The sequence below is a fragment of the Anoplolepis gracilipes genome, chromosome 14 (assembly GCF_047496725.1).
Source record: "Anoplolepis gracilipes chromosome 14, ASM4749672v1, whole genome shotgun sequence".
NCBI lineage: Eukaryota > Metazoa > Arthropoda > Insecta > Hymenoptera > Formicidae > Anoplolepis > Anoplolepis gracilipes.
In genome coordinates this window covers 1440051-1466592 of record NC_132983.1, presented here as the reverse complement: position 1 = coordinate 1466592, position 26542 = coordinate 1440051, and the positions used below count along the sequence as shown (strand labels likewise).

General features: G+C 36.4%; 1 long non-coding RNA gene across 4 annotated transcripts in view; it reads left to right on the top strand.

Annotated features, from left to right (window-relative positions):
* The window catches only part of LOC140673179 (uncharacterized), a 173185-nt gene that overhangs the window by 61101 nt on the left and 85542 nt on the right, over positions 1-26542 (top strand). For all 4 annotated transcript variants that reach the window (XR_012048017.1, XR_012048019.1, XR_012048018.1 and 1 more), the window contains exon 6: positions 16639-16813. This is a non-coding gene — a long non-coding RNA (uncharacterized lncRNA). The remainder of the gene's footprint in view (positions 1-16638; positions 16814-26542) is intronic.

Sequence of the window (26542 nt, the reverse complement as noted above, 5' to 3'; positions counted from 1 at the left end):
CCTTGTATATATTCGAAATATTAAATTTTAAAAAAATATTTTCTTTTTTTAAATCTAGTGAGACGTTAGAGAGATTTTTATAAGAAAAAAGAAAAATACAAGATTTATTTTTTACATTTTGTTATATCAATGAAGGCAGAAAGGAATCGAATATTATTTAATATAAAATTCATATATCCATTCCATATTATATGACAATGCCAAGCCACGATGCTAGCGCGATTGATAGGTCGAGGTCGCCGTCGATAAGATAATTTATTTCGCCAGAGTCACAGACTACCGTTATTTAGCAGCCATTGAGAGTTCCAGCGTGCGAGATGTCTGAACTGTCAGCATTCCTGGATTCCTATCTTTGAGCCCGTCTGTTCCCGAGGTTAAGTTTGCCCGCTTAAATAAATCGTCCGGCATGATTCTCGGGCAAGTATGTATCTCTTACGATGGACGAAAAAAAGTCTCTCTTCTCGAGCGTGAATAAGATATAATGTTTCTTTACGCTTTTTAATGGCTAGACTTTTAAGAATAAAGAGCTCGATCTCTGCCAATTTATTTGTTGAATTAATATTCGTCCAAGTGTTAGTTTAATTAGCCAAAAAATAATTTTCGAATATAAATTATCACACATACGCGTATACATTCTGGGAATGATATGATAATATCGGCGACGAATTTTCGAGGCATTCAACCTGAAAATTTATGAGTATGCTGATTTTATTTTCGCCAGCTCGCGTTGATAATTTTTCAGGGAGAATCGAGCAACTCAAATTTACATATTTATTTCATTAATGTACACGACTCTGATCGCATCGAGATCGTACACGCGTAATACGAAAATTTCGATGACGTAATTCGTGCGATATTTACCGTGCAAGACGCAAAGAGGAGCACACCGGGCAAACCGTTAACCACAGCCGAGTATGTTTTATGCCCCGACCTCGCCTCGCGAGGGCAAGTACGATCCTTAGACGCATAACAATGCGGACGCACAGTAATGCCGGATGATTTCAGAAAAGTAAGAGGAACAAGAGTTGCCCGAATTTTTTCTTTTTCAGGTTGCGCATCGTACAAAAAATTGTAATTAAATAAAATGGTCTCGTAAATACAAGAAGAAGCGGGAAAAGGAGAAAAGCAGGTCAAAATTTAAAGTGTCTGCTCTCTGGAAAATCTCAGGATTTTTTTATGTCTCGAATAATCAGGAAATTTTCATAAAATTTTATTGGGATTCAGGAAATTTTTTCAAAAGTTCTCTTTTAGATAATTTTGCTCTTCTATATTGTAAAGTCAGTTAGTCAAGCAAATTATGCGTTTAAAATATATTATGAATATATATATCTATTTTTGTTTATATTTAATTTGCAATACATATTCTTTGTAATTTTTAATGATAAAAAAGTGGAATTTTATATGCAAGTAAAAAATGCTTATGAAAGTTTGCTTATTCAGTTTTTTTTTCAATAAACACATTAATAAATTTAGCACTTGAAACTGTTTTTCTTTAATATGAGTGAAAAACAATAGAAAATGCATGCAATAAAAAAATTTGTTTTAGAAAATTGTCCCAAAAAAATTTTTTTAAATATTTTCTTTATCTAGAATTTTGTACAAAAATACTTGGAAGATGGAATTTTTTTTCTAAGATTTGAGTAGCCACTCTAAGATTACTATTATTTTTATACGATTAATATACAATAATTTAATAAAGCAATGCGAAATTAGAATGCGATGGAAGCTTGAAAAAGACAGCTCTCCGAGAAATGTACCTGAGATGATTATTCTTGGTCACTTTGGACCGCAACGATCCCCATGCTTCGTAAATTTTGTCCGCGTACTTTTGCTGTTCTTCGCTTCTTTACAATTTTTTTTCTCTCGGAGCGAGAGTCTGGTACACAACAGGACGAATGGTTACAACCGATGCGCGCGATGATTCATCCGCTTTGAGTCAGCCGTCGTACGTTGACCCATTTGTCTCGATGAGGAATCTGCTCACGAGGAAGAAGCGCCGATCGGGGTTGACAACGTCTTCTCGGTGTCCTCGATACTCGATCTTCGCCTACAATTTTACCGATGTGAAACTTCAGCCCGAGGCGACTGCCGTCTAGCCCGCAATCCCACTTAAACATAATTAAATTAATGCAGCAAAAATATCATATTATGTGCTCATAAATATTAGATTTTATTATATATAAATTTTAAATTTTATTAAATATAAATTATTATGTATAATAATTTATTTTATATGTATATATTTTTTTTTTTTTATTATATATAATGTACAAAATTTTATTATATATAAATTTTATATATAAAAGAATTTAAAATTAAAAGGGAGATGAAGAGAATATTTGTTGGTTTGTCAAATTTGAAACTTGCTGAAATTGACTTTGACGTGTCATTCGATAAGAGACTCTTAACTGAAAAATGCATTCGAAGACTTTCATTACGATTTCTTGACCTGCATTTCTCTAACGTCTTAAGTTTCAAAGGAGAGATTTCCGATAAATTATAGAATATCCTGTTACACGCGAAAGGTGCTGAGGCTCCGAATAATTTATGCTCATCCAGTCATAGTTATAGTTATTATTCTCATCATCCGACGTATATGAAAGTCTCTCATTATCAAAAATTTTAAAAATTGATTAGGTTCTTGTTGTTTTACTTGTTAGTTTTAGAATAATTCCATTTAAAGCACGGAAAATAGCATTTAATAAAACCATAAAAAGAACAAATAAAATTTTTTTTGTCATCAACTTTAGAGCTTTAGTTATTTAGGATAATTGTCAGAACTCTTTGTGAGAGCCACCAGAACTCTCGACAAAATTATCCATTTCCGATCAAAATTTTCGCCCCTTTAAGACTCTGGATATTCGGTCATCTTTTATCGAGATGACATGACATACGTCATCCGGCATTAGTTTCCTTTGGAATCGTTCATTTTCGTCGTCGACAAAATATATAAATATAGAACAGAACCTGACTTTATTCATATTCGTAGCATTTTTTAAAAAATTTGTTTTAGAAAATTGTCCCAAAAAAATCTTTAAAATATTTTCTTTATCTAGAATATTTTCTACAAAAATACCTGGAAGATGGAATTTTTTTTCTAAATTTTTTGAAAAAAAAAATTCTGTGTGAGAGTAAATCTCGCAAAGTTGAAAATGTCGCGCACACTTTGAGTAACGGAACGTTATCTTGGAAATCGCATCTCTTTTTTTGTTCCTTCTCCGTTAATTTTTTTTTCTTTTAAAATCCCGTTCCACGGCTGCTGCAATCGCGGACACGCTTCGGGACGAGAGATATGCGTGACGAGTGGAAGCGCCGAGGCGTCAAAGCCATCACGAAGAGGGGGACCACGATGTGATAAGGATCTCTCGTTCTCGCAGTGTGACCAGAATTACATATTATTTTCTCTGTGAAATAATGCGTGCGAGGCGAGGAGGTTCTGGGAGAGTGTCATCCACGGCTCGCTATACATTTCAATAAGCCTTGGGCAATTACGGCGCGGATTTTCGTAACAAGCGCTTCAGGACTTGGCCGGTGGTCGCCGTTGACCATAATCGAAAGTTAACTTGATTTTATACTTCTTTAAAAATCACTCTCCCGATGCTAGATTTTGAAATAATATTCAGATTTTTATCAAAAAGTTTTCTTTCATTTAGGATGTGTTTATAGTTATTTAGTAATATTTAATAATAATATTAAATATTAAACTAAAATTTTATAGCTTAATATCAATGTGAACATGTTTGAATTAAAATTTGAATAATTATTTCATCTTGAAATATTTAAAGTATCATTTTTTCCTGTTAAATATCTTTTACTTTTGATTTCAATTTTCAATTTAACATTTACGTGGATATTTAAAGAGAATCTTTTTTAAAACTATTTTACTTATTATTTTGTCAAAAACTCTTTTAAACTTTCATGTGAGAAACTATTTGTTTATTATCTATTTGAGATACAAAACAGGAGTTTAATATAAATTAAATCTATCGCAATCCATAAACATGAAAAAAATTTAGATTGAAAATAGGAACAAAATTTTGATTTGATATGTTTTTTAATCAATGTGATTAATATTTATTTTGATGCGAAAATTATATATTACTTCTGTGTAAGTTATCATATCTCATCCATATCGATTAGTTTAAAGGTCATTAAAATTTCACTTTTTTCCTGGCAAGTATTCTTCTTGATGGGAAGTCTTAATGACCCACATTTAATTTCTATCTTTAAATAAGCGGACTTGTCGATCGCTATCGCAATCTACACAGATTATACTTGAAAATCGACACGTACGGATGCGCGCATTGCGTTCTACCAAGTTCTAATTATCAGGTGATTAGCGAGTCGCTTCCGCGTTCATCGGATCGAAAAGAAAGTTGTCAGTGTATGAATTTCAATTCGTGATAGATCACGGTCGATGCCGACGATGCACGAAGTCTGTCCGACACGAGGCGAGTTTTTCCTTGATTTTCATTAGGGAGATAGCGCGCCTTCGTGGCGGCCATTTGTTCACGACTCGTCGGATCGAAATCAGTGATTATCCACGTGCATCACGATACTGCACGTTCGTAATAATAGAGTCGCGTGCACGATGGAAAATAAAAAGCTCTAGCTATGCCGAGTTGAAATTTTGCTCCCATTTTCAATCTCAATTCTCTCATGTTTATGAATTCTAGAGAATTTCGATGGGTTGAATTTATATGGGAATTGAGTTTCTATTCTTATATCTCAAAAGAGAAGATTTTTCGACAAAATTAAGAAAAAATGATTATTTAAAATGTCAAAAAATATCAGATTAAAAATTAAAAGTAGCAGAACAATTTTAACTTGAATCAGAAAAAAAATCTTTTCGAAAGCGTGTGTTCTAACTTAATAATTAAAATAAATTTCTATAAGAACGTTTTATCTTTCATAGTAAAATTGATCGTTTTGGGATTCCTTTTTAACAAAGAAAATAATAATAATAAAAATAAAAAGAAATTTACTCACCTTGAATCTACAATATCATCTGCAATAAAATTTGCGATACAGACTTAATTCCAAAGTTATGTATCCTAATATAATATATCGTATACATTTGTATAATATTTTATTTCAAACATTTTCTCTTTCTTACACACAATGATAATTCTGTTCCGAAGTTTGTCGTGAATTATAGTTTGCCTAGACCAATGTATCTCGATCAATCGTTTAGATAACAGTTTCCTAATATAAACGAAGCATGAAGCACGCGGGTGTCCTCGGTCAGCTGATCGACATTAGCTCGTATCGAAACAGCGGATCGTTTTATGTAGCAAGGCAGGAAGGGTGAGTTTCATGCGCTGCGTGGTCATAACACTCTATGTATGTGTATCGCGGATCCTATAAAATAAAATAAACTACGTATACAGCGGTATACACGGACGGACGGACGGACGGACGAACGAAAGGGGGGAGGGGAGGGCGGTCAGTACCATGTCGCTGAATAAAAAAATAGCCCCATTAATTCGTCGGCTTATGTCTCGCAGTCACACGTTCTCACAGCGAGGGCGTCACGCGACGTGTGTCACCTTTGTATGCGCGCGCGTGTTACTCTTTTTTTTTTTTTTTTTTTTTTTTTTAAGTTCCTGTGACAAAAATTCAAAAATCATGCTACATGAACGGCCATCGAACGAGTCCCATGGAAAGTCGGCCACCTTGAATAAGAGAATTTTTAAGAGAATATTTATAAAGCCTTTATTTTTAGTTTTATTCCTTTTTTTCTATGATTAAAAATTTGACACAATTCCAAAAAATTTAGTTTATATTATTTTAAATTATATTTTATATTATTTTAAATATTGTGAAGAGAAGAAGAAAACAATAGATATATTGAAACAATTTTAAGGTCTTGAGGAAAATATTAATTATGCTGTATTGAATATTCGTTGTAAGCTCTGTTTACATTTATAAAGCTTATAATCTTTTCTTTTTCTAAATTTTTACAAGCTTTTTTACAATTAAATTGTATTTGAATGATTCGAAAACGGGAATTGTCAAATGTCAAAAATATATGACCACGTGGTTCTTGGCGTTAAAATACCTCTTAGAATGTTTTATCCACAACGAAGGAAAAATAACAGATACCACCCACGATCTAGGAGTCAATTTTATCGTCGATAAATTTGAGAATTATCAGACGATACGGTGAAAAATTGTCGACGCGCGATGACATAATAAATGCATATGCAGCTCGATGCATACTGATGGCACGTGCGCATTTCCGAAAAGCTGGAGAATCTTTGTACATAAAACCACCTTGTATTCCTCCACCGCACCTTCCTCCGTCATTTTACAACGACGTCTTTTACGTGATTTGTTTCGATTATGATAAAAAGGCGCTTGATCGGCGCTACGGCCGTTTGATGTTCCGGGAAATGACACTCATAAGTTTTCACATAAACTGTCAAACTTCTTCGAGCATCGTGTATACGTATATGATACGACACGTCGAAGATGATTTCCATAGAATTATGCTAATTGCGTGTTCTTCGAAACATGCGTTTCTGTGTCGGATCGGATCGCGATGCGATCCTTGAACATGCGGAATTTTCGTCGCCGATGTTATCGGTTCCGCAAAAAGAATCGATAAGCCGACAGCTGTGTCGAGCCAAGCGAGCGATTAGCGAAACAAGATAATTCGCTTGAGAAGTAGAATCACATGTCGCATTTATTTTAATTATCGATTTGAGTTTATCGATGTGTTCACGATAATGAAATTATTCATCCCTATATTGAAAATATAGGGGATAGTTTATTCCTTCTTGTGTGTGTGTAATATATAATTAGTGCGAATATACATTCTGGCATTACTAGTCTAAGATTGTAAACTTGTATTAAGATCTTATTTGATGCACCGAATATTCTTGAAAGACTAGCATGTAAAATATTAAAATATTAAAATATTTTTTTTTTTTTTTTTTTTTTTTTTGCGACGGATTTTACTTTAACAATTGTGTAACATAATTCTTCACGTCTCTTCAGAAATGAATTCTCAGAAAAATATATAAAAATTAAATTTATATTTCTAAACTATATATTTCTATAATTTAATAAATTATATATTTTTATTATAATTTTGTCATATTTGTGGAACGATTTCGATAGGTATAATTTATATAGGAATTGAACTTTTACTTTGTACCTCAAATGAAGCAGTAAATGAACAATTAATTTCCCGCTCAGAGAAGTTTGCGACAAAATTATAGCTTAAATAAGTTTCGAAAGAGAAGCTCCGACAGTTTAAATATCAAAATAGATGTCAGATAAAGATAGAGATCTCAAGAATTTCGAGAGCCGCGTCTCTGCAAATATAACTCCCTTATTTATAATAATTAATAATTCTTAAGAAAAGGAGAAATCACGTTATGATAAGCCGAGTATTTGAACGACGGAATGGAAACGCGGTGGGCGACGGCATTTTCATGCGCGCGTCCATCCCGGCGAGGCGTGAAGACGTTACTCAAAATGTACAGCCATTAACGGTTGGCATCCTACGGAAACTGCCGTCTCTGAATTAACAAGTACTCCAATGTGCGCCCGTACATCACACGAGTTGTCACACGAGGTGCCGCTTCAGGGAATCGTTTCCCTCGATCTCGGAAGCCGTTCACGAAGCGACCGTGTATTCGGGAGGGGCACATGCGCGCGATTAACATTTTAAATATGCACGGTTCATGCACGGTCAATGAAAGAGTATTCGATTCCCCGGCCGAAAACGCATCTTGTCACGAACAGCTCTTGCAGACTTGTCGTTTATCAATTCTCTGAAAGCAGCGAGATATATCTATTTATATTTTTATTTTATTTTTTTACGCACAAGAAAATAATAATGTGTATATTTTTTATTAATATCTGTCATTTAATATTAATTTTTAATATTTTCGAAATCTAGAGTGTTTATTCTTTGGAAAATGATGGACAATGGATTTGTCAGGGATTCCTTTTGTATCTGGAAAAATCGGGGAATTTTCATGAAATTTTATTGGGAGTCAAATTTTTTTTAATTCTCTTTTATATCATTTTGCTCTCATATTGTAAATAATCGACGAGCCAAGTAAATTATGCGCATCTTGTCACGAATAGCGGACTTGTCGTTTATCAATTCTCTGAAAGCAGCGAGATATATCTATTTATATTTTTATTTTATTTTTTTACGCACAAGAAAATAATAATGTGTATTTTTTATTAATATCTGTCATTTAATATTAATTTTTAATATTTTCGAGATCTAGAGTGTTTATTCTTTGGAAAATGATGGACAATGGATTTGTCAGGGATTCCTTTTGTATCTGGAAAAATCGGGGAATTTTCATGAAATTTTATTAGGAGTCAAAAAATTTTCTTTTATATAATTTTGCTGTCATGTTGTAAATAATTGACAAGCCAAGTAAATTATGCGCGTTCAAAATGTATTATAAATACATATATGTCTTTGTTTATATATTCAATGTCTTGACGAAATATTGAATATGCAGTATTCTTTATTATAATTTTGTAGTAATTTTGTTATAAATGAAAATGTTAGCTTATACGAAAGTTATTCAGTTTTTTCAGTACTATTACAAATCTCTGACTTGAAACTCAAGAGAATGTCTTTCCTTCTCATAAATGAAAAAAATACTAGAAGAAATATGCAATGGAAAAGTTTATTTTAGCAAGTTGCACCGAAAAATCTTTAAAATATCCTCCTGGAATTTTCAACAAAATACCTGGAAAATTTCAAGGAATATTTACACAAGACTTGAATAGACACTCTGAGATATTTTGTTAGATTTTTACTTTCTTATCCTTGGCTTTACAATATTTTATAGATTAAGAATCGAAATATAAATCGAACGATTCATAAATCTTACATTGCTGTATCCGGATTAAGAATATTCACACCTCTCGCAATTATGTACGCCGTAAGTTATCAATTTCCTTTATTCCTTCGCACAGACATATAATCATGAATATAATCACGCGATTAATAATCTTATCATAAACCACGCAGCGATTCGGCGCATAAACTGGAATATTATTAATAGCGGTCTCTTAGCGGGCGCGTTTTACGCGTAAAAATTATCCGACGCGTTATTAACGCAGCGTGCACGCGTGTCGACGGGATTATATCGAATATATTAAAAAAAAAAAAAAAAAAAAAATTAAAGGCGCCAGCCGTCGATTGCGAACAAGGTGGCGATCGCGGCCGCGCACTTATGGTAATAATTAAGATCGCTCGCGATAGGCATCGGTATTTATTCGATTCGATGAAAACGTGGACGCACAAGCACACACGAATCGGCGGATAGTAGTAAGGTAAATGTTTTACGAATGTAAAATAACCTGACGTTCATATCGCGACGACGTGACGCGATAATCGAGCTCGTTAACGAGTCATTAACTTGGCAACAAACTCCGCTGGCGTTGACTGAATTATGCGACGATAAAAATGGAGAGAGCAGGAGAAGACGAGCAAATTTGTCGATGTAAATTAGTATATTGGCGTGTAAATTTCGAGGTGGACGTTCCATCCGCAGAGAAACGACGTGTTATCTAACATAAGTGATCTCACAATTTATTCGTCTTTATATAAATAGTATCGGATATTAATTGTTAAAAATTAATTAATTAAATTGTCACGGATGTATAGTAATTTATTTTTCCACGATTAACTTTTTGTCCTTTTTTGTAGGGAATTGAAAATTTAATTTAACGATTCTATCGTTTTCTATCAAATTTTATATCGTTGGATTATTTTATTATATAACATTACACAATGTAATTTGCATTATATATATATATATATACAGTTCATATATGACATTAATCTCATATAGTTCGCGTTTATTACACTACATTACGAGTTGCAAATTAAATTTGAAACAACCGTGTGGGACTTTGATTATGATGGAGAATTTATGAGAGAATTCAAGGAACTCTCGCGAGAATAGGTGGAGATCGAAATGAGTGTTAGAGCCGCTCTTCGATATACATGTATATTCTCGCGTAGGACAAAAAGAGTAAGCGAAGAAAAAAAAAAGGGGGGGAGGGTATAGAATCGATAATGGACTGTCACGGGTGCGTGCTCGTTAGGCTCTCCTTCGTGTTTCTTTGCAATCCGGCAAAGCGATAAGCGCGCGCACAGAGGTGTGCGAACGTCCGAGGCGCGCTCGAATCAGCTGTTGTGTGCTCTCGTTGGAGCGAGAAAGAGAGAGGGAAGGTGAGACACGAGTCGCGGCGAGCAGAGAGGGCGCGCTTTCTCTTTCTCTCTCTCTCTCTCTCTCTCTCTCTCTCTCTCTCTCTCTCGGTACAGTCGCGGGAGAGGAGAGCGAGACGCGACGCGGATCGCGAACGGACGAGCAGAAGAGGATTCGAAAACGTCGCGAGTATAAAACAAAAGCGCCGAGAGAGCGACGTGGAGCGTGGAGCGTGGAGCGTGTTCGCGCGCGCACCGTCCTCGAGCGAATGAACGAAGGCGGATACGCAACCTAACCTAACCCAACCCAACCCAACCCAACCCAACCCAACCCAACCCAATACACAGAGCCAACGTGAGCGCGCGCGCGCGCGCGAGCCCGCAACCCACACAGTGTCGTGACACCTACCACCGGGAACCACGAAGGAAAGGTTGCGTAAAAGGGTTCTCGCGCGCGCGGAGAGCCAGGATACACACGCGACGCCGGGTGGTGTTGCGGGAGGAGAAGGAGGATGAGGGGGAGGTGCTCAGAGGCCGACACGCGATGTAGCGTGTACGCGACGAGGCGCGCACCCATTGGTCGGCCGTTGGCCGGGGCGTCCATGGCAGCGCTTCTCCCATTGGATCCCGGGCCGTTTTAACAAGATTCTCTCTTCGCCACAGACGAAATAATAAACCGCCGTTGTGTGCTCGCGCGAGAGAGCCTTCTCTCAGGTATGTTTATTTCTCTCTAATCCTCTCTTTCTCCCCTCCCCCCTCCCTCCGCCCCGACCTCTCCGCCGCGGTTCTTCGTGCTGCTCTTTCGTCTCCCTCCCTTCCTCTTTTCCCTCAATCCCCCGCTTTCTTCTCGCTCAGGTGCTAATGATAAAGTGCATTAAAATACGTGCGAATTTGAAGAGTATTGTTGGCGAAGACGCGAAGAGAGAACTTAATAGCGGCGATGTATGCGAATGTCGATTGGTGGTTGCCAGGAGTTTTTAAAATGGAAATGCAATTTGTTTAATATTTATTAATATATTATTATGTAAGTAGTACTACGTCAGCGGATTTTAATGTGTGAAGAATATTATGTAGCGAATGGTAATTAAGAAGTTTACAGATTCGAAGTCTGTGTTAACTGATAACAGATTATTTATATTTCGTAATTAGCCTTCTTTTTGAAGAGAAGAAAAATTTAATACAAACCGACATACAACAAGTTCTCTTAAGAACTTTTTATCTTCGACAAATTTGATGCGTGATGCGTGGTTTCAACAGGGTGTCTAGTCTTTGAAAATCTAAAATTCGTAGAGATTTATTTTTTGTGAAGAAATCAGGAAATTTTATTGAGACAAACTTCTCTTTAATAATACCTTTTTATTGTAATCAATCCGCTGCGATAAGCTAAATTATGAATTATGTGTTTAAAATATATTATAAATATATATATCTTTGTTTATAAATTTATTATTTTAACAAAATATTAAATATATAGTATATATATTCTTTTTAGTATAATATAATGATAAGAAAAAATGTTCGTCTTACGAATGCTGTTCATTTTTTCAGTACATTTCGTATATGAAAGAAAAGTATTAGAAAATACATTGAATGAAAGGAAATTATTTTCAAAAAAGTTGCACCAAGAAATCTTGAAAATATCCTCATTACTTGAAGTTTTGAAAAATCTGGAAATTTTTTTACAAAACTCGAGTGGACATTTTGCGTAATGAATTTGCAAATAATTGCCGGAGTGTAGAGATCTCTGTCGACTGGTTCAATACAGAGAGAGCCATTTCTCCGCAGGGTTGAATAGCTTTTGCAACAAAAGCGAGAAGCGGAACTTTGGAGTGTATTCGTTTCCGGAAGGGTTAATTTAAACGACGCGTCCACACGCGCATAAGAATGCCGCTCTCATGTGAGAGGGCATTCTCTCTCTTTCTCTCTCTCTCTCTCTCCCCCTCTCTCTTATTCGAGGCGGCGTATATTTTCGGGCAAGATTCCAAATGAGTTTTCCCGACACTCACTTAGGTATATACGCGCGGAACTGGTTCTTGTCTGCTCACTAAATCGCGTGCCTGCACTTTAATAGGCTCTCGGCGGAGTTGCATGGAAAGTTGTTTGAAAAAAGAAGCACGGCCCGCGCTGTGCACATCGGGAGTAAAACATACTGTATAATTGAACGAGTCCCTCCCCTCCGTCTCCCTCCCCCCCGCCGACATTTACATAGTTTCGCATTAATCAGATTTCAGATGATATCGTCGGCACCGAGGGCACAAATTATCTAGATCCTTCTCGCGGCGCATGACACAACTCATGTATTTGCGTAATACTTCGGAAAGGTCTTTTTCAAATTCCGTTGCACGAGATCGAATTTTCCTGTAAATTCGGAATTTTTCAATTTTATAGAATTTTAATTTAACTCGATTTTTTTATTTTTTATCGTAAGAGGTATCTCTTTTTAGAATTACTAGTCTGACATAAATAACTTGTACAATTATTATTTTTCATCAAATCTTAATAATTTAATGATGAATCATATTACGTTTTCGAAACATATTTTACATTTATTTTAATCTATAACAGTTTGTGCAAGAAATACAATTTTTTATTCCGTATCTCCAAAAATTTTTTCTACGAAAATAAAATTTTTACCGGAATGTTTAAATTTGCGTAATCCTTCGGAAAGGTCTTTTTCAAATTTCGGTGCACGAAATCGAATCTTCCTCCTGTAAATTTGGAATTTTTCAATTCTATAGAATTTTAACTTAATTCGATTTTTTATTTTTGATCGTAAGAGATATCTCTTTAGAATTACTAGTCTGAAATAAATAACTTGTAAAATTATTATTTTTCATCAAATTGTAATAATTTAATGATGAATCATATTACGTTTTCGAAACATATTTTACATTTATCTTACAATTTTATTCCCTATCTCCTCAAAAATTTTCTCTGCGAAAATCAAATTTTTACCGGCAAGTTTGCCACATAGTTTATCGTTCTTATATGAAAATGTAGGGCAACAGATTTGCAAGAGAGAAAAATAGAGAGTGTCGAAAAAGTACATTTGCATTCTGCAAGTTGATATATTATCGTTCTTCAAACTGAGTAAAGAAATTGCCTAAGAATTCAGACATAGATTTTTGTCTGAATGTTCAGATCTGGGTGTCTGAAAAAAATTTCAGACAATCTGTCTTAATCATCAGAGTGATTTTTTTCAAAAATTTAATGCATGAAAATTCAGAAAATGTATTTGTAAGAAAACTTTATACACTTTGTCTGCAATAATTTTTTTTTTACAATGCGTGAGACGACAATGTACGCATTTTCCGCAGAATGCAAAGCGATATCCATATATCTAGCAAACTTTACAGATTATTCCGACATTAAGTGAACACGCAAACCGCATAAAATCTAGATTTAACGAATATTTAACTCAGTTTATACAGCCGTAGCCGTATAAAAACTTTTTGAGCTCTTTATAACTTTACAGATATAAAAGTTTATCCCTTTGTCATGTCGTGTTTACGATGAATGAAAATCGATTGTTTCACCATTTATATTCTACCTTTTTCTATTTAGATATTTATTATTTTTCCCCTTTTCTCTTTATTTAATTTCTTTTGACATTTTCTGTTGAATAATCAAAACTGTAGCACTAAATTATTAAAATGCACACGTTGGAGAACCTCAAACACATTTGTCATTTGTCGGTACGATTTTTCACTGCTATTTAAAATTAAATTTATAATCTGGCAAGCTAAAGCCACAAGAGTGAGACGACCATTTCGCGACGGAAGGTTTTTCTAATTTCTTTTCGGCCATAAATAGCCGGGCGATAACTCACGAGATGCCTGCCATAATTTTACGCGTCCAACATCAAGGCCCAAATCTAACGACACACTTCCGAATGTCCCCGGGCCGATACCGTCTGAAGGATATTATTTTTCGCCGCAGCCACACGAAATTTCAGTCCTCGGAAAGCCGGCCGATTGTAAACAAGGGCTAATCAGCTCGACACGAGCCGTTAAGATTAGGGAGGGACAAGCCAACGGGAATTCAGTATGCAGCGTGGATCACGTTTTTAAGGAGGTATCTTCCGAGAAATAAAGGAACAGAGACTCGACATTCGTGCGTGAAAGAGAGAGAGAGAGAGAGAGAGAGAGAGAGAGGCAGGGGAAAAAAATGTCCAGGCGTGTATGGTTTTACGCGGCTCGTGTGTCCGCGCGAGAAGCGAGCCGCTTGTTCACGTCGAAATAAAAGCGGGCGCCCGTGGAATTTCCGTCAACTAGCCCCTCCGCTTTTTTAACGTCGCGTCCCGAACCGGTCGGGAAATTATAATTCGGCCACAGAGATTGGCGCGGTGGATTCTCGGGACGAGATACGATACTCGTCGCGACTCTCGTCTTACATCATCCCTCAAAATTCCATCGTCATATCGTCGACAATTTTTTGCCACATTATATCGGCACGCATTAATAACATACGAATTGTATTTTAAATAGGAGATGTCATTCCATGCAAATGATATTATATCTATCCGTTGCAAGGAGCTATGTTACTGGGCTCTGCTGAATCATCTCTCAACGATATTAAATTTTTTTTTTAAATTAAAATTACATTTCATTTAACGATATAAAAGATTAGTGTAGGTTCAAATATGATTTGTATTCTTACATGTTTTTTAATATTATTTAGGATTGAAAATTTTTTAATATGTATTATATTGTTGTTTCGAGAGCAGAAGGTTATATCTATATCCAAAGTTATTAGACATCCTATTTCTTCACATTTTTCTAAAAAATATAACGAATTAATTTTTATTTCAATGATTTCTTGAATCTAATTAAGACTAGTTGAGAATATGTATACATTTTTTCGAAATTTATCGTAATTGTGTTTATAAAATATATTATTTTTAAATTATTGATTGTAGTTTGTCTTTGTTCTCTTGTTTAAATTCTCTTTGTTCCAGTTTCGTTTATTTTAATAAATTAATATTCTAAAATACAAAAATGCCCTGAACTTATGAGGATAAATAATTTTATTATTGCATTTGCAAGAATTTATTCGAGTTAAAATTGCTAAACAAATAAAATATCGATGCTTTGTTCAAATAACAATTACATAAGCAGTTAAAATGGGTATTAGGTTTATTTTGACATACATACTAACAATAAGAAAAATTTAAAAGTGTCAAATAATTTTGACATGACTGTATATATATAATTTTTAGTTAAGAAATGTGTACATTTTCTCGGAATTTATCATGTAATTGTGTTTATAACATATTATTTTTAAATTATTGATTGTAGTCCGTTGTTTAAATTTTTTATTTATTTATTTTAATAAATTAGTATTTCTAAAATGTTAAAATGCCCGGAACTTAATGAGGATAATCAAAAGTCTAAATTTTATTGCATTATTATTGCATTTGCAAGAATTTACTCGAGTTAAAATTGGTATTATATTTATTTTGACATATTTTGATATGACTATATAATTTTTTTCGAATATTATTAATCAATTAACAATTTCGATTTTAAACTGTCTTCAAAGTTCCTATTTTCAATCTCAATTTTCTCACGTTTATAAGTGTAATTTATATATATTAGAAATGGTCCCTTTTATCTTGTATTTAAAACAGTTTCTCATTTAGATTTTTAAAGAGGAGTTTTTTTGGCAAAACCAGATTAAATAGTTTCAAAAGAAACTGTTTTAAATCGCGCCGCGGAATGACTTCGGTAGTTTCGTTTTGAAAACAGGCAAGACATTATTTCTATGTGCGTAGCGCTGTCGAAAATGAAAAATCGTCCGCTTAATGGGCAATATAATAATTAACCGTTTGACCCACGCCCTATCTAACGGGAGTAGAAGGAGGAGATGGAATAAGGAGGCAGACCGTCTCTCGCCCGGTCCGACATTGGACCTCACTTAGCAGCGATTTGATGCATTTAAAGCGGACCCACCTGGTGAGCGCCGCTTCATTTTTCCCGAACTCCATTAGCCGTCCGTACAATTATCTCTCGCCTCTCTCTCTCTCTCTCTCTCTCGTTCCCCCCGCGGCTCTCGCCCACAGTTCTCTTTCTCTCTCTCTCTCCGTCCGGGCTATTGTGTCGGACCCAAGGATTTACACCGTGATGAGCAGCATGACGAGAGAAATGCAAATATCGGCCGAAATTTCACGCGGCATTCCAGTCCGAAAACGTTTCTTTGTGCCGGCTCATCTGATAATGTCGTGCGTTCTGATTGAACGGATCGTTAATATTTATATTAATACTCGCGCGTGTCACCTTTTCCACGCGGAAAGAGAGAGAGAGAGAGAGAGAGAGGTTCCCCCTTTTCCCCTTTGTCATCGATGATAATTGATATACGTTATAATCAAACTGCATTCGAGGTATATCATTTTACGTAATTTTTACGAGGTATATAATTTTGCGAAATTTTTAAAATTACAGATATCTGTCACCGGCCGATTAAATCGCGACAGGAAAGAGGAGCCTCTCGACCTTGGAATTCAAGTTCCCGGCCCGATTTCCACGGCAGCTTTCATCCATTACCAGAGACGGCCCACGCGATTTAAAAGAGAGAGAAAGAGAGATGTTCGATCAACGTATCTCTTCAGCGCGCGAGGTATGTATTATATTAGCATAAACCTAATATGCCACGCGAGGGGCACAATGCGTTATTAGAGGAGGCCGTGGAATCGGCCTCCCCCCGCCCGCCCCCCCCTCCCCTCCGGCCCCGTAGATCCTACGATACGATACGTCACAGGCCGCGTATATGCTCTACTTAACATAATATAATTGACCACACGCAGTCCGATGGATTTTGCATAGTAAACAAAACGTATTGTTCCGCGACGGACGTTGGAGGATTATCCTGCCGCGGCTCGCGAAATAATGAGTTTTTTTTTTTTTTTTTTCTTAATCGCGCGATGACAATGCAGGAAATTATTATATGCATTATTCAAATCGAGCACCTCGAACTGAGGAGTCCTCGTTTGCATCCTTGATTCCTGGCGTTTCCGCTTGGGACCAGTGTGTGCTCGAGTGGAAATTTTGTTCCTATTTTCAATCTCAATTTTCTCACGTTTATCTGTGTGAATGCTAGGGGATTTTTATAAGCGTTATTTTATACACATTTATAGAAATGGATCTTTTATCTTGTACCTCAAACAGTTTCTCATTTTTAGATTTTTAAACAGGAGTTTTTTTTTTTTTTTGACAAGACTAGATTAAATAGTTTCAAAGAAGATTGCGTTTAAAGTATCAAAGTAGATGTTAGATGTTGAAAATGGAACAAGTCGATTCTTTTTATGTAAAGTTTCAGTTTTGTCCAGTGAGATTAAAAATATATATTATTAATCAATTTTATAGATCAAATATTTTTATATTGAACTAGTTTAATTTATATAAAAATTTGGCTCTTCTTTACTTTACCTCAACTAGGCAATAAAAAAACATTCCCACTTGAAGATTAAAATAAATTATAAATATATTAAATTTATAATATAAATATATACAAATATAATATAAAAATATATAAATATATTAAATAGTTTTAAAGGAAGATGATCTAATCGCGTGTTTAAAAAATCAAAGTAGATATTAGATTGAAAATTTTGATATTGGAAAAAAATTTCGATTCTATACTTCGATTATACTTTTCATGTGGACATTCAATTTTATAAGATTAAAGATATATTAATGAACTTTATGGATTAAATATTTTTAAGGATTTTTCATAAATATAATTATATGTGCAAATATTGATCAAAAGTGAATTATACATCATTTATAATTGACTCGTACAAGTTGCAAAAGGTCACGCGAATCAAAAAATTTTGTTCCTATTTTTAATCTTAAATTTTTCACGTATTCTAGATGTCACGTGAGATGGATTAATTTTATATAAAAATTTAGCTCTTCTTTATTTTATCAAACATAGAGTAATCAGTAATTCTTACTTGAAGATTTAACAGAAGAGCGATAAAACTATAGCTTAAATAGTTTTAAAGGAGGATGTTCTGATCGTGTGCTTAAAACGTTAAAGCGGATGTTGGATTGAATTTGTTTTTTTTTTTTTTTTTTTTTTTTATTGTCTATTTGAGATAAAGTAAAGAAGAGCAAAATTTTTATACAAATTAAACTTAATCCAATATAAAAATATTTGATCCATAAAATTGATTAATAATATATATATTTTTAATTTCACTGAACAAAACTGAAACTCTACATAAAAAGAATCGACTTTTTCCATTTTCAATGTCAATTTTCAATCTACTTTGGTACTTTAAACGCAGTCTCTTTTGAACCTATTTAATCTAGTTTTGCCAAAAAAAAACTCCTCTTTAATTATTTTAAAAACCTAAATGAGATGAAAATCCAGATTTTCAAGCATTCTCGATAAAAGAAAAAATCGCGAAACTCGCGTGAAAATTTGCGCGGGTCAGGCACGGCGGGAGTTTGACAGAAAGCGGGTCCGTTAAAAAGCAGGAGGCGAGCGCAAAACGCGACGATTCCGCAAGTGGGAACGGAAAGGAGAGAGCGTCGGGAATGATAATGAGAGATTGTCGTAGCGCGATAATCCAGGTCTATCCTCGGTCCTATGCATATATACACCTCGCGTCTCGTCTACGGTATAACACGGTATTCGTACAGCATCGAGAGTGAGTTTCGTGGCCACACGGCGAGATTTTTTTATTTTCTTTTTTTCAACGCTTCTTCTCACCGACGAGTCCGCTGCCGGACCCCCCGGTGCGTTAACGGAACCCGATCGCGAGGAGGAAGGGAGGGAGGGGGGAGGGGGAACGGACGGATCGTCCTTCGTGCGTACACGCATGCATATACGTGCGTCGTACCTGGACGTTCCATTATACGTATCGAGCTCTTGCCGGGTCGGTGAGCTTCATCGATTCTCTCGTTTTGCCCTTTCTGGTATGCGAACTCGAAAATCCGTAGACGTCAACGTGTTATGCGCTTGACACGTGAACTCCTCGTCTGTCGCTCGAGATTAATAATTAGTATGCGGCGAGTCTAAATTTATCCCGCGGTAATGAAGGAGACAAGGATTATAATCGCGAACTTAATACAGGCTCTCGTGGGAACTCCTCGAGTTTCATTCCGTCTCTGATCGTCGATACATTAAACGCGTCGGAGGACGAGCTTCTCTTCCGCTCGGAAACCATAGTCGACGCGATGCAAATGGAGGGGAAAAAAAAGGCACGTTATTCCCGACAGGACGAGCAAAAAGAGAAATTGAGATAGAGAAAGGACGAGAGATGCTCGCGGAAAGAGGGTGGGGGTGGTCGGAGGGGGAAACGCGGGAGGTAGAAATGTGGCCCGGTATGGTCGTGTCCTTAATTGACAGGCCGTGGTCCCGTGTCCTTCGGGCAGGACGTGGCAGGGCCTCGTTAGCGTTGGGGCCTCGCGAAAGAGCGGGACAGCCAGCAACCAGCGCTGCGCTGACTGCGCTGATGGCAGTTAGGATGCCATCAGGTATCCACCGGTGGGGAATCGAGGGGAGGGAGAGGACGTTTCTAAATTAGTCGGGGACACATTATCCTCGATAACGCGCCGCTACCACCGGCCGCGAATCCACGTATCGTCCATCGTATACGCGGAATCGAATCCGCGGCCTAATCGCCGTAAATTCAATCGCGACTCCCTTCTGGCTTTCGCGAACGTTGATCCGAAATAGATTTATATATAAATAAATTAAATTTATATATAAATATTGTCCGATGCGTCGGGGAAAATGCAAATTTATTTTGCGATCAATCGATTTTTAGGACAAAGTCCAAGTACTTTCTATTAAATTATGTATATTAGTGATGGGATTAAAACTGATATCAAGAGTCTTAATACTTAAAAAATTTATAAAATTGATACTTTTTCTTTATATATATGATAATAAATAACTTTGACTAATGTTTGGAGAAACCTTCGCGATTACTTATAATTAGTCTTGCACGAATGTTATATTATTTATGTCGTGTGATAACTATTTTAGTTAAATCTGGAGAAAAAAATATCAAAATTTTCTTATTCCTCTAGATTTATAAAATGTATTCTTTTCAACAATCAAAATATATTATGTATTATCTTGTAATTATCATGATTTTCAAATATTATATTATAAACATATTTTATACACCTATCTTTTTGCGATAAATAAAGATTTTTCCGTTGCAATTTCTATCTGATGTCGCAGAAATGATCACTAGTACTTGAATTGACGTTAGAAATGCTGAAAGTAAATTAGTTAATGACAAGTAATGATAATATTCTTTAATAATTATTCTCAATATACATTTTTTTTAAAATACATAAAATCACATGAACATAAGTTTAAAAATATTATAATAACGAATGAAATATAATATAATAACATAAATGCTATAATATACATATACAATATAATATAATTTGTATAATATAAATATTATATATTTTCATTATGTAATTTTATACTTATTTATATAATTCTGTAACATAATGATTCTGTAAATTATACAATGCTAAAGGTGAACTGTAAATAATGTCCAATCTCATAATACTTCCGTCATTTAGCTTATTACATCTTCGCACATCTGATAATTTCCTCGCCGTTCATGATATATTATATATTTTCTCCACCCTTGGGAGTAAATAAGCCGAGACGTGCGAATTTCCGCGATCACATTCAGCGACTCCATGATACGCGAGCAATTTCATAAGTCGAGAGACACATCGTGACAATGACAGGAAGGAAGGGTTCGGTTATCGCCTCCATCCACGACATTGAAAAATCGCGACATCGGGTACGCGGAAATGTAACGAAACATCGCGAATCCTTTCGCGAGAGAGAGAGAGAGAGAGAGAGAAACTCGGGGGCTCTCATCGACTCGGAGACTGTAGCTGGAACGAAGGTAATTAAGCGGTATAGGGCGAATAACGAGCCGCTTAGCGCGTTAAGGAGCCGGAAGATGGCCGCGAAGGTTCTCGGCGTTTCCTCTTAATTCGCGATACGCGATTGCGATTGTATACGCGAATGCAATCCGCATTAAATCGCACTCGCGTGAGCAGCGTCTCGCGCGATGGAACGCGAACGTATAATGCTCGCATCGCATTCTCGCGATTAGGCCGCTCGGCGGCGACTAATTACCGGCCGATTATCGAATCAGCACCTGCTTGCCCGGAGGCCAATGACGCCGACGGTTCCCAAGATGATTTGCGGCCAAGTCCTTTAATTAATGGCGATTTTACAACGCGATGGCGAGATCGAAATTTTTCTTCTACTTTCAGTCTCAATTCACGGGGGTGTCTACTCCCTGGAAAAATGTGACGTGGCAAAGCATTCCCTTCAAGCATTCATTTTGTATCTGGAAAAATTAGGGAATCCTTGTGGAATTTTATTGGAATTCGGGGATTTTTTGAAAATGCTTTCTTTAATAATTTTATTGATATTATTAACAATATTAATTTTAATGTTAATAATAAGATTAATAATATTAATAAGTTATTTTTTTCAGAGAATTTTTTTACCAGATTTGAATAGACATCCTGTGAATTTTTAATTTGATGTTTATTATATAATATCTCAAGTAGTCAAATCAGTCTCTTTTGAAACTATTTAATCTATAGTTTTGTCGAAGGCTTTTCTTTTGAAGAGAGATGAAGAGAATTTTATTGAGATTCAGGAATTTTTTCAAAATGCCTTTCTTAATAATTTTATTGCAAACGGCCAGTTAAGTAAAATATATGCTTTAAAATATATTATAAATAAATATGTATTTTTGTCTATATATTTAATATCTTAACAAAATATTGAATTTACATATTTTTTATAATCTTTAATGATAATAATATGAAATTTTGTGCAAGTGAAAAATGCTTCTCTTATGAAAGTTATTTTTTTTAGGGAGTTTTTTTACAAGATTTCAGTAGACAGCTGTCAATTTTTAATTTGATATCTACTATAATACTTCAAATAATTAGATCAATTTCTTTTAAAACTAATCTATAGTTTTGTCGAAAGCTTCTCTTTTGAAGAAAGATGAGGAATAATATATTATTATTATATTATATATACTCTCTTTCTCTTAAATTAAAAATTTCACTAATCAAAACCTGACGAAGATGTCTTTGTCGTTGCTTGTATCAGTGATAATCCATCATCGATTCCATTCAAGAGAGCACCCATATATATTATTACAATATTCTAAATCAGGAGAATCTCTCGACTACGTTTCCTCGCAGCCTTGTGGGAGTCGACGTCGGTAGCACTCGCGTGCACGGAAGACGATGGCTGTCCAATATATTATAATTTGTCCGGGAACCACACATCGGTGGGTTCCTGGGACCCCCCGGGGGTTTCGGGCGCCGCCGCCCCGACGCGACGCCATCGTAAGATCATTCCCACGGCGAGATGCACATCGCGAGATGTGCGCGTCTACCCTGTATGCACATACATACGTATATATGTATATGGCCGAGTGTGTATACAGGGTGTCCTGTAATTGTGCGAACCTGCTGTTGGCAGATTCTTGAGATCATTTGCAGTCGATTTTTCCTCAGCGAAAATATCGACGGACGTCATCACTTTTTGCAAGTTTCCAATTTTTGTCATTATTAAATTAAAATTCTATTAAGGTAGACGCTATCTGAAATTAACTGAAGGATAATAACTTAGTACTAGAGTAAAAACTAAATAATTAAATAATTTATTGTTACATCAAATGAGCAATATGTATAGATTCGGAAATCTTTAAAATCAAATATTAAACGTTCGTTTTAATTTAACCTATTATTGTTCATTAATACTGTACTTCTAATATTTGATTTTAAAGATTTCCCTTGCGCCCGTTTATTTATTATACCGAATCTATATATTGCTCATTTGTGATGTAACAATAAATTATTTAATTATTTAGTTTTTTCAAATTTACTTTGTTATATCTGGCTCTTTCACGCCTCTAGGACTAAGTTATTATTTATTTAATTACTGAGCCTTTTACTAATTATTTTCACTGACGGATGTAGTTTTGGTAATTTTTGTACCTTCAAAAAGTTTAGTTTGCGGAAAGCGCCTGCTTTTCGCCATCGCTTGTAACTCGGAAATTATTGACGCCTCGACATTTTCGCTGAGGGGAAAAAATGCCTGCAGATGATCTCGAGATTTTCCACCAATTACAGGACACCCTGTACAATCGTGTATTTCGTGTGTGCTACTCCTTTCGCTCTTAAACGTCTCTCGCAACCGCTTCACCGCGCTAACGAGAGAATTATTCCGTCGTTACGGCGCCGCGTGTTCTCTCTTCCTCGTAGAAATTCAATGGAAAAATCCATTCTAAATGATTCTCAGCGCATGAATATTCCGCGCTTCTGACGCTCGCGCGCTCATCAGACGATGAAAGATAAAGTATATATTCGGATACGAAGAAACCTCGAAAAACAAACAACGAAGACGCGCTCGTGTTTTTATAACGAAATCAATTCAGCACATTTCTTCATGCATGTATATTATTCCTCCTGTTTCTTGATACATTTCATTTTCTGGTCGGGCAGTCTAGATTTTTTCATATCTTCAGGAGTAATAAAGTACCTCCGGGATATTTACAAAAAAAAATCTAGAAAAATAAATAGCTTATTAAAATTAAAATCGTTATAATAATCTTTTTAATCAATATTTCAATTTCCTTTCATCAAATTTATTATACATATACGAGATCGAAAATAAGCTTTTCTTTTGTAAAAACGCCGCGTTATTTTCTTTTTATCAAAATTAAACAGTAATATATTTTAATTGCCGGAATAAATGAAGAAAGATAGAAATTCTAATCTCTAGGCACGAATCCGGTAGCCAGAAACGTTTCGGGGATAAAGATTAATATTTACTCGTAATCCTTGGAATCTTTATCGGCCAATTATACGGGGTGTGTCTCTAGGAGGCCGTGAAACTACCTGCCCCGTCGATACCCTCTACGGATATAAAGTGGAAACTTTATTTTCTCAGCGTCGACGCCAAAGCGAAAAGGGTCAGTAGGGTCCCCTTACCTGGGGCTACGCCAGCGATTCGCGTCGTGTTTTTCGGGAAAAAATGTCAGAAAGATTTAGCTCGGTGATGCACGAATGTCGGGACTTTTTGACGTTAACGCAAGTCTGTCCCTCTCTCTCTCTCTCTCTCTCTCTCTCTCTCTCTTTTATTTTTTCTTCTCTTTTCCTCTCTCATCGATCGCTCTTTTTCTCTCTCCTAAAGCGTGATTTGTGTATTGTTCTGCACCGCTGAGTCCGACGTTTGTAATTATTACCTGCGCCAGGATGCAACGATTCTCGCAACCTGGGAAATTTCTGCCGCGTAGCTTGTGCGTACGTCATTTTGGCACGATAATAATAATAATATAAAAACGCGTGTTATTTAATTTTACAATTTTTTTTCAGATTGTAATAAAAATAATATTGCGAGTATGTAACTAGGAAGAACGAAATAAAAAGATCTAGAGAAATTAAATAGTAAAATAACTCGCTTATATAAAGCAGTAAAAATTCCGCGAACAAAAAAACGTATTGATAATAAGAAATAGAAATTGTTGAAACATAAAGCGTCCGTATAATTATTATGCGAGCGAGAAATAACGTGGAGAGGAGCGCATCGAATATTCCAACCGAATTCCCGCCTTTTTCCCCGAGAAATTACGAGGGGATGCTACAAGCGACGAGCAAGCTCGTAAAATAAAGCAGGCTTGTCGTCTACCTGACAGTTCCGAAGGAAACTTTGGTTAGGAATTTCCTAAAACAAGAGTGCTGGAGTGACATCTTTCCTCCACCTGCGACCCCCGTGGTGGGAAAAACATGGAGCATGTTTTTCTCAAGACAACCAACCCTATAACCACCCTGACAGCGAACCGTTAACCGCGTGATTTGTGCGCGTAGCTTGTTTCGGAAAATGTGCCCCGAACGTAAATTTACAGTTGTACACTCGGAGAGATCTCCACGAGATATTATCATTTCGCACTTTATCGCGTGCATTTATCTGATTGTATATGGAGGAAATAATTATAGAAGGGACGGAGAGCACACGAGGCTTGCTTTAATTGTTATGCCAAGGAGGTTGCATTCCGGTTCAAAGATCACTCTCGAGTTACATCGACGCGTAGAACAGCTTACATCGCGTATACTGTTCCTGGACAGAAGAAAGGGGATCTATCTTTCTCTCTCTTTCTCTCGTCGACGAAGGGGGTAGGGCTGGTCCAGGTCTGAAACAAATGATAATGCGGGGGATATCGCATTAAAATCTGGCGCTACCTAGACTCCTGGCGCAACGAGTGTTGGGCGCCAAAATAGATGGACCTCGTTACAAATGGAATGGAGTTTATAATCAGTATCTTGGTGGTGGCATCTGTATGCCTTGCGTTGTCGAAAGAGCCCGCAAAGAGAGAGAGAGAGAGAGAGAGAGAAAGAGGGTAAGAGAGAAGGGGAGACAGAAGGGGACGCGGTTGTTGGCGGTACTTCTCTCTTCTGGTTCCCCGTACTCGTTTATATCTCTCTAACCGGTACTCCTCTTCCTCCTCCCCCCTCGAATGCATCGTTGTGGCTGCTGCCACCTGTATACGAGAAACAAGTCCAACAATAAGATTATAATGGCTTGTGGGAATGCGTCGTATTTATCATTGGCCATTGTTTACCAGCGTCTCAGAGCTCGCACTTTTTTGAATTGTACCTCGGTCGAGCTGGCGAAAGGTCAGTATAGAAGCGAACGATATTTGAACATTCTTTTTCGTACGTAATTTCATTCATCACGATTAAATATACATTTCGTGTATCAATATATTTATATATTGACGAAGCACGACAGTCAATGTCGGGCGACACGAGAGAAAGGTGGGTCGTGATAAATATTACTTGGCGTACGAGGCTGGTTCCTCAGCGAGATGGAAGAGTCGCGCGGGAGGAGAGATATCACCAGGAGGCAGCGAGAGGATTCTCGCGGTTCGAGGGCGAGAGACGGAGAGAAAGGTAAATGGAAAGAGAGGAGAAATATCGAAGGAGTAGAAGAGCGAAGGTGCATCCTCTCTTCGGTGCATCTTGCACGCGCATATTTGCATGCCGTCTGTGCGGAGGTAAGTCGAAGGGGGCGTGGGGATCCACTCCATTGGCTCACCATCCGAGTAATGGTCGCTTAGCTACTCTCCACGAGGGTCCGTTGTGCCCCTCGGGCAACTCGGAGGAGACCCCGATAATTCCTCCCGCGTATCCTCCTCTCGTTTTCCTCTTTCTCTCTCTCTCTCTCTCTCTCTCTCTCTCTCTTCTCTTTCTCTTCTGCTTCGTTCCCGATCGCCGCTTTCCTCCGCCTCTTTTCTCTCCACTCTTGGCCCTTTTC